The sequence below is a fragment of the Salmo trutta genome, chromosome 24 (genome assembly GCF_901001165.1).
Source record: "Salmo trutta chromosome 24, fSalTru1.1, whole genome shotgun sequence".
NCBI classification, from domain to species: domain Eukaryota; kingdom Metazoa; phylum Chordata; class Actinopteri; order Salmoniformes; family Salmonidae; genus Salmo; species Salmo trutta.
In genome coordinates this window covers 27,902,689-27,912,870 of record NC_042980.1, presented here as the reverse complement: position 1 = coordinate 27,912,870, position 10,182 = coordinate 27,902,689, and the positions used below count along the sequence as shown (strand labels likewise).

General features: G+C 43.6%; 1 long non-coding RNA gene across 1 annotated transcript; it reads right to left on the bottom strand.

The window, feature by feature from the left end:
• Nucleotides 1-277: 277 nt before the first annotated feature.
• Nucleotides 278-1,999, bottom strand: LOC115161520 (uncharacterized). The gene is made up of 2 exons (XR_003869275.1): nucleotides 814-1,999; nucleotides 278-668 (listed from the first exon to the last, which is right to left on the bottom strand). It is a non-coding gene; the product is annotated as an uncharacterized LOC115161520 (long non-coding RNA).
• Nucleotides 2,000-10,182: the final 8,183 nt, after the last annotated feature.

Here is a 10,182-nt window from a genome sequence, read left to right as displayed (position 1 = left end):
ACATTGGTAGCCATGAGAAAGACACATCAATATGACAACAAAAACGAAATATTGTAGTGCTCTCTCTCCAGATATACTCTACACACCTAAAACAATCCTGCCATAAAGTTAATCATTTATTAAAAGGTACATCAAAACAACTGATACTGAACTTCAAGTAGGCCTACAATTTGAACACTGGCCTGAATGTCTGAGAAAAAAATGCAGATCCCAAAGATGGAGATAAAACTTGAACATGGAGACTGTGTGTAACTCATTAACAGTTTCAGTTTTTCTCTTATCTCAGGGCCCTATGATACATTGCATTTGCAAAAGACCAAATTCGATAAAAGTCTGTCAGTCATTTGTGCACGATGAGGCCGCAGTATGATGCCACCATGGCTGAAGACCCGCTCCACCGGAGCACTGGAGACAGGCACTGCCAAGACCCTGATGGCCACTCGGGACAGTGAAGGAAGAGCCTTCCTGTTCATTGCCCAGAACAAGGGGGCATTCTGTCCTTCTCATATGTCAAGGTAGTGCTGGAGTGGTCCCAACAGCTTTCTTCTGCCTCTTACAGTATGCTGCAAACAGCCCTTCTTCTTGTCCAAAACTATGGTCCTCTCGCTCTTCCTCATCAACAAGAGGCACAGCTTGCTCAGTCTCTGTAGCATCTTGCAGAATCAGTTCTGGCAAAACATGTAAAAGCATAGCAGAAACAAAGAGGCCGGTATTAGAGTATTGGTGATGCAGTGGGTTACACTGAAAAAGTATTATTGTTGCAGTCAATTGGATTAAATTATGAGAAAAAGTGACATTAAACTCAATATTTACCTTTCACTCTTTGTGCCACCTCCTTGACCAGCACTTGGTGCTCCACCCACATCAGAGAAAAAGCCGGATCCAAGGCAGCTGCTTTGGGGTAGACTGGATCTGAAAAGGGGGCAGTGATTCCATCTTGTGTCCTGGCCATTTTCACATTGAAGATTCCAAGAAATCTTTTGTTCAGGGATGCCTGGAGACTTCTGACCAGGCCGCTCAGGAAATTGACTTGAGGCTTCCCCTGCTCCAGGTGGTGAAATCAGGGATCGGACCGAGGGAACAACAGAACTGATTGTGACTATCTTCTCCCCGTGTCATATCTGTTGCTTCTCCAAATGGCTTCAGGATGTCCACCAACTCCTTCAACTTATTCCACTCCCGTACTGTGAACAACAACTCCTTGTGCCCAACAACTCCTTGTGCCCAGCCTTTTCTAGAACATGACTGATCTTTAGATAGTCACATTGGATAACTGCCTTCACTTGTCTCAGTGTTGAGTTCCATCTTGTGTTGACAGCAGCAGGGATGCCTCTTTCCCCAAATTCAGCCTCAAACACCTCTTTGAATGTTGTGTTGTATGTAGCAGTGAGCTGATTTTTGATAACTTTGAAAGAGGAGGGGTCATCACTTTTGTTTCTTTCAAACCATCTCCCACCACCAGCTGGAGAGTGTGGGCAAAACACTGCAAGCACTGTTTTTTTGCAATAGCAGCATCCACTGTTTGCTGGTCGTCCAAGGTTAGGTCATTCCAGAGTTCTGGGTCATCAAGGTGATCTTCGTCATGTACTTCATCTTCTTGTTCAATGGGGAAGCACACCATGAATGCTTTTCTCATGTTGGCAGCATTGTCACTAATGATATAGTCCAATTTATCTTTAATGCTGTACTCACCACATATGGCCTCAAATTGCTCACAGATTCTTTCGGCAGTGTGTGGGCCTTTGAAGCGGTCACAGGCCAAGAGATTGGACTTGAGCTATATTCTCTCTCCATCTTTCTCCATACAGTACACAGTGACACCAAGGAACCCCCTCATCTTTCGGCCGGACCAAATGTCCACTGTGACTGAAACATGGTCTGTGTTGCTCAACTGGGATTTCAGTTTTGAACATCTCTCTGTAGCGAGGTTCTCTACTTTTGATGTCAATGTTATTTTTTATTTTATTTCACCTTTATTTAACCAGGTAGGCTAGTTGAGAACAAGTTCTCATTTGCAACTGCAACCTGGCCAAGATGAAGCAAAGCAGTTCGACACATACAACAACACAGAATTACACATGGAATAAACAAACATACAATCAATAATACAGTAGAAAAATCTATATACAGCATGTGCAAATGAGGTAGGATAAGAGAGGTAAGGCAATAAATAGGCCATGGTGGCGAAGTAATTACAATATAGCAATTAAACACTGGAATGGTAGAATGTGCAGAAGATGAATGTGCAAGAAGAGATACTGGGGTGCAAAAGAGTAAGATAAATAAATAAATACAGTATGGGGATGAGGTAGATTGGATGGGCTATTTACAGATGAGCTATGTACAGGTGCAGTGATCTGTGAGCTCCTCTGACAGCTGGTGCTTAAAGCTAGTGAGGGAGATAAGTCTCCAGCTTTAGGGATTTTTGCTGTTCGTTCCAGTCATTGGCAGCAGAGAACTGGAAGGAGAGGCGGCCGAAGAAAGAATTGGCTTTGGGGGTGACCAGTGAGATATACCTGTTGGAGCGCGTGCTACGGGTGGGTGCTGCTATGGTGACCAGTGAGCTGAGATAAGGCGGGGCTTTACCTAGCAGAGACTTGTAGATGACCTGGAGCCAGTGGGTTTGGCGACGAGTATGAAGCGAGGGCCAGCCAACGAGAGCGTACAACGAGAGTGTTCTATGACACACTGGGCTGTACTTACTGTCAACCACTGACAGAAAGTGATTAAAACTTTTGTTTTCCACAATAGACAGAGGCAAGTTGCAATCGATAACCAGGTCGGACAGTATTGCATTGTTGGTAGCTTTCTGCTGTGGATGATTCATGCTGTACTGCCCTACACGGGTCTCCATGAACTGTGAGATTGGAGACTGTTGTGGTTCACTTGTGACACATTTGTTCATCTGGTATTGTTCAAATCTGTAAGCATACAAAAAAAAGTTGTAGGGGTTTAATGGCACAGGCAGGGAGCCCCGCCAACAGCGAGTTGCAGTAATCCAGACGGGAGATGACAAGTGCCTGGATTAGGACCTGCGCCGCTTCCTGTGTAAGGCAGGGTCGTACTCTGCGAATGTTGTAGAGCATGAACCTACAGGATCGGGTCACCGCCTTGATGTTAGCTGAGAACGACAGGGTGTTGTCCAGGGTCACGCCAAGGCTCTTAGCACTCTGGGAGGAGGACACAATGGAGTTGTCAACTGTGATGGCGAGATCATGGAACGGGCAGTCCTTCCCCGGGAGGAAGAGCAGCTCCGTCTTGCCGAGGTTCAGCTTGAGGTGGTGCTCCGTCATCCACACTGATATGTCTGCCAGACATGCAGAGATGCGATTCGCCACCTGGTTATCAGAAGGGGGAAAGGAGAAGATTAATTGTGTGTCGTCTGCGTAGCAATGAAAGGAAAGACCATGTGAGGATATGACAGAGCCAAGTGACTTGGTGTATAGCGAGAATAGGAGAGGGCCTAGAACTGAGCCCTGGGGTACACCAGTGGTGAGAGCACGTGGTGCGGAGACAGATTCTCACCACGCCACCTGGTAGGAGCGACCTGTCAGGTAGGACGCAATCCAAGAGTGAGCCGTGCCGGAGATGCCCAACTCGGAGAGGGTGGAGAGGAGGATCTGATGGTTCATTTCACAGTATCAAAGGCAGCAGATAGGTCTAGAAGGATGAGAGCAGAGGAGAGAGAGTTAGCTTTAACAGAGAGCCTCCGTGACACAGAGAAGAGCAGTCTCAGTTGAATGACCAGTCTTGAAACCTGACTGATTTGGATCAAGAAGGTCATTCTGAGAGAGATAGCAAGAGAGCTGGCCAAGGACGGCACGCTCAAGAGTTTTGGAGAGAAAATAAAGAAGGTATACTGGTCTGTAGTTGTTGACGTCGGAGGGATCGAGTGTAGGTTTTTTGAGAAGAGGGGCTCTGTCATATCCTCACATGGTCTCTCCTATCATTGCTACGCAGACGACACACAATTCATCTTCTCCTTTCCCCCCTTCTGATAACCAGGTGGCGAATCGCATCTCTGCATGTCTGGCAGACATATCAGTGTGGATGACGGAGCACCACCTCAAGCTGAACCTCGGCAAGACGGAGCTGCTCTTCCTCCCGGGGAAGGACTGCCCGTTCCATGATCTCGCCATCACAGTTGACAACTCCATTGTGTCCTCCTCCCAGAGTGCTAAGAGCCTTGGCGTGACCCTGGACAACACCCTGTCGTTCTCAGCTAACATCAAGGCGGTGACCCGATCCTGTAGGTTCATGCTCTACAACATTCGCAGAGTACGACCCTGCCTTACACAGGAAGCGGCGCAGGTCCTAATCCAGGCACTTGTCATCTCCCGTCTGGATTACTGCAACTCGCTGTTGGCTGGGCTCCCTGCCTGTGCCATTAAACCCTTACAGCTCATCCAGAACGCCGCAGCCCGTCTGGTATTCAACCTTCCCAAGTTCTCTCACGTCACCCCGCTTCTCCGCACACTCCACTGGCTTCCAGTTGAAGCTTGCATCTGCAACACGACCATGGTGCTTGCCTACGGAGCTGTGAGGGGAACGGCACCTCCGTACCTTCAGGCTCTGATCAGTCTCTACACCCAAACAAGGGCACTGCGTTCATCCACCTCTGGCCTGCTGGCCCCCCTACCTCTGCGGAAGCACAGTTCCCACTCAGCCCAGTCAAAACTGTTCGCTGCTCTGGCACCCCAATGGTGGAACAAGCTCCCTCACGACGCCAGGACAGCGGAGTCAATCACCACCTTCCGGAGACACCTGAAACCCCACCTCTTTAAGGAATACCTGGGAAAGGATAAAGTAATCCTTCTAACCCCCCCCCCTCTCCCCCCCCACACACAAAAAAAAGATATAGATGTACTATTGTAAAGTGGTTGTTCCACTGGATATCTTAAGGTGAATGCACCAATTTGTAAGTCGCTCTGGATAAGAGCGTCTGCTAAATGACGTAAATGTAAATGTAAAAATGTAATGGCCAGAATATTCCATTGAAAGAAGTGTAACATTGCCATAAAATCTAAATAACCCTCAAATAATTGCGGGCCCTTGAAATATGACACTCATGGTATTTGGCTCCAGGTAGACAATTGTAAGAAAGACTGAACAAGTTGCAGAGTACCTTGTATTTTTGTGCATCCTGTGCAGGTATTGACAAGACCAGTCAACATAATTATATCTGGTCTCTGGGCTGTCCTGTATGAGCTCTGCACCCTCAGACATCCAGTAAGCACTGCCACACACACACACACACACACACACAGTGCCTTCAGAAAGTATTCATACCCCTTTACTTATTCCACATTTTGTTGTTACAGCCTGAATTCAAAATTGATTAAATATAAATTTTTTCACCCATCGACACACAACTACCCCATAATGACAAAGTTAAAACATTGAATTAAAAAAAAATGAAAATGAAATACAGAGATGTCTAATCACACCCCTGAGTCAATACACGTTAGTATTGGCTTCAGCAGCATTTACAGCTGTAAGTCTTTCTGGGTAAGTCTAAGAGTTTTGCACACCTAGATTGTACAATATTTGCACATTATTCTTTTTGAAATTATTCAATCTCTGTCAAGTTGGTTGTTGATCATTTCTTGACAGCCTTTTTCAAGTCTTGCCATAGATCTTTAAGGCAGTTTAAGTCAAAACTGTAACCAGTCCACTCAGGAACATTCAATGTCATCTTGAAAAGCATCTCCAGTGTATATTTGGCCTTGTGTTTTAGGTTACTGTCCTGCTGAAGGGGGAATTTGTCTCCCAGTGTCTGTTGGAAAGCAGATTGAACCAGATTTTCCTGAAGGATTTTGACTGTGCTTAGCTCTATTCCGTTTATTTTTATCTTAAGAAAAATTCCATAGTCCTTGCTGATGACAAGTATACGGAAAGTGGTACTCAGTGATATGTTGTGTTGGATTTGCCCAAACATAACGCTTTGTATTCAGGACATGAAGTACATTTCTTTGCCACATTTTTTGCAGTTTTACTTTAGCGCCTTATAGCAAACATCATGCATGTTTTGGAATATTTTTATTCTGTACAGGCTTCCCTCTTTTCACTCTGTAATTTACAGTAGGTTATTATTGTGGCGTAACTACAATGCTGTTGATCCGTCCTCAGTTTTCTCCTATCAAAGCCATTAAACTCTGTTTTAAAGTCACCATTGGCCTCAGTGAAATCCCTGAGCGGTTTCCTTCCTGTCTCTTTGTGGCGACTGGGTGTATTGACACACCATCTAAAGTGTAATTATTAACTTTACCATGCTCAAATGGATATTCAATGTCTACTTTTCAAATGTTTTACCCATCCACCAATAGTTGCCTTTCTTTGCGAGGCATTTAGAAATAAAATTTCACTGACATTATGGGGTATTGTATGTAGGCAAGTGACTCAATCTCAATTTAATCTATTTTTAATTCAGGCTGTAACAACAAAATATAGAAAAAGTCAATACTTTCTGAATGCACTGTATCTCTGGTATTTCTCTCTGTTTCCTCCTCTGACAGCTAGACTCAGTTGTTTTTGAGATCATCATAAACAGTGAGGTGACTTTCTTCTTACAGAAATTAACATTCAAATACTTTCTAGTTGAAACAGTTAAAAAAAACTTGCACAAACCAAATGTGCTAACTCCTCACACTTTGCAGAAGTCTTGTGACTTCTTGTTAAGAACAGATATTATTAGCTTGGGGGTGTGTGTGTGTGTGTGTGTGTGTGTGTGTGTGTGTGTGTGTGTGTGTGTGTGTGTGTGTGTGTGTGTGTGTGTGTGTGTGTGTGTGTGTGTGTGTGTGTGTGTGTGTGTGTGTGTGTGTGTGTGTGTTCAGGGTATTGTGCTGTTTCCTCACTCTATTCTGGATGTTTCTAGGTGATTGAGGAGGAGTTCAGCCACATGATGTTGCACAGAAAGAGAGCTGCTGTAGGCCCACAGGCTAGAGTACGGGCCGCTCCAGCACAGACCCCAGATACACACACATTAGGGACATAACGCTAAAATATCTGTGTTCAAACCTCCCCTTATCAGAATCATTAGCTTTTCTCTGCTTAGTTTCAGCCACACATTACCCAACATCTATAGTTTCCTTCTTGCGTTCAGTAGGCTTGGCTTCACAGTAGCTGTGGGGAAATGTTGACAGTAGCACCACCTGGTGGTCAGCACCATAGCTTGCTCTCCATTATCTGAAGATCCTCATCAGATTCCATTCGCTCTAGCTTTTTGGCATCAAAACCAGTTACACCGAACTGAAATGTGAGCCCATTTCAAAGATTCCTGGGCATGAAATGTAAATTACGTCAGCCATATCGCTGAATCTCAGAGTACAATCATCAGGTGAATATCATTAGACTGTTGTCATTCTCTATGGAAGCATGCCAGTGCTGACATCTCCTTTCTGGCACCTGTAATGTTATGCTAACATCATAGCAACATTCAGAGAGTGTTGAGTAGACTGGGAGTGTCAAAGTGTAATCACAACTATGTAACTATCTAAATGTTCTTCTTTATTTGTAACTTTTCATCCCATGTTGGGTCCAGAAATAGTCCCCAAAGCCAGAGAGGCCTCCACCCCGGCCAAAGCCTGGGCTCTCGGTAAAGGAACTGCCCCTCAAACCAGACTGGAAACCCCCTTACAGAGTCATGCCACGGCATAAAGTAGCTTACCTGTCTAAACTACCACTATATCAGTTAGAGGTCGACCGATTATGATTTTTCAACGCCGATACCGTTTATTGGAGGACCGAAAAAAAGCCGATGCCGATTAATCGGGCGATTTTTAAAAATGTATTTATTTATAATAATGACAATTACAACAATACTGAATGAACACTTATTTTAACTTAATATAATACATCAATAAAATCAATTTAGCCTCAAATAAATTATGAAACATGTTCAATTTGGTTTAAATAATGCAAAACAAAGTGTTGGAGAAGAAAGTAAAAGTGCAATATGTGCCATGTAAGAAAGCTAACGTTTAAGTGCCTTGCTCAGAACATGGGAACATATGAAAGCTGGTGGTTCCTTTTAACATGAGTCTTCAATATTCCCAGGTAAGAAGTTTTAGGTTGTAATTATTATAGGAATTATAGGACTATTTCTCTCTATACGATTTGTATTTCATATACCTTTGACTATTGGATGTTCTTATAGGCACTTTAGTATTGCCAGTGTAACAGTATAGCTTCCGTCCCTCTCCTCGCTCCTACCTGGGCTCGAACCAGGAACACATCGACAACAGCCACCCTTGAAGCAGCGTTACCCATGAAGAGGAAGGGGAACAACTACTCCAAGTCTCAGAGCGAGTGACGTTTGAAACGCTATTAGCGTGCACCCCGCTAACTAGCTAGCCATTTCACATCGGTTACACCAGCCTCATCTTGGGAGTTGATAGGCTTGAAGGGATGGGTATAATTTGTGGAACGTTCCAACAGGAATCTGTTCAAAAAAATGTAAAGTAAAAGGTTGCCAACCAACAACGCATACAAAGTAGCAACGCATACAAACCTAGCTAACTAGCTGCCGAATAGGCATCAACTCACCACGTAGCTTATTCTTAATGTTTGTCCATAGGCAACCAGAGTGAGGACAGACATTTTTCGGAATAAACGTAATGAGTGAAAAACGCAATGAAATAGACCACTCCCTACCCGGTATCTTATTCTGCCGCTATACAACTTTGTATGCGTTGTTTTTTGGCAACCTTGTTATTTACAAAGTTTTTGGAATAGATTCCCGTTGGAACGTTCCACAAATTATACCCACCCGGGTTGAAGTCATAAACAGCGCAATGCTTGAAGCACAGCGAAGGGCTGCTGGCAAAACGTTTGAGTGAATTCTTACGAGCCTGCTGGTGCCTACCACCGCTCAGTCAGACTGCTCTATCAAATCATAAACTTAATTATAATATAATAAACACACAGAAATACGAGCCTTAGGTCATTAATATGGTCGAATCTGGAAACTATCATCTCGAAAACAAAAGTTTTTCCTTTCAGTGAAATACGGAACCGTTCTGTATTTTATCTAACGGGTGGCATCCCTAAGTCTAAATATTCCTGTTACATTGCACAACCTTCAATGTTATGTCATAATTACGTAAAATTCTGGCAAATTAGTTCGCAACGAGCCAGGTGGCCCAAACTGTTGCATATACCCTGACTCTGCGTGCAATGAACGCTAGAGATGTGATACAATTTCATGTTAGCAGGCAATATTAACTAAATATGCAGGTTTGAAAATATATACTTGTGTATTGATTTTAAAGAAAGGCATTGATGTTTATGGTTAGGTACATTGGTGCAACGATAGTGCTTTTTTCGCAAATGCGCTTGTTAAATCAACACCCGTTTGTCGAAGTAGGCTATGATTTGATGAGAAATTAACAGGCCCCGCATCGATTATATGCAACGCAGGACACGCTAGATAAACTAGTAATATCTTCAACCATGTGTAGTTAACTAGTGATTATGTTAAGATTGATAGTTTTTTATAAGATAAGTTTAATGCTAGCTAGCAACTTACCTTGGCTTCTTGCTGCCATGCAGGCTCCTCGTGGAGTGCAATGTAAGGCAGGTGCGTTGGACTAGTAACCGAAGGTTGCAAAAATGAATCCCCCCTGAACAAGGCAGTTAACCCCCGTTCCTAGGCCGTCATTGAAAATAAGAATGTGTTCTTAATCTGACTTGCCGAGCTAAAGGTGTAAAAAAAAAAATACCAAAAATACCCCCAAAAATGTTACTTTTTTTTTTTTTTTTTTTTAATCGGCAAATCGGTGGCCAGAAATACCGATTACCGATTGTTATGAAAACTTAAAATCGTCCCTAATTAATCGGCCATTCCGATTAATCGGTCGACCTCTAATATCAGTTACTGTACTCCTGCAGTAGCCTAGTCTGTATCATGATAATAGGTCAAATCTACCACACACCCAAAACTGATTTGTGAAGGTACTGGAGGCAAAATGGAAACTGGAGAAACAGGAAAATGATCTGATGAAGGTTGACTGACCGAAAGCTTGGTTAATGTAAAAATAAATGTGCATTTCACTGGAAGTGTGCAGAGACGTTTTTCCTGTTTCTCCATAGCTACTACATGGAAGCATGTTCCTAATCCAATTTGATCTTATTCTATCTAGTCCTCCAGACTGTAGGCAGGCTTTCTTGACTCCGAACCGTAGG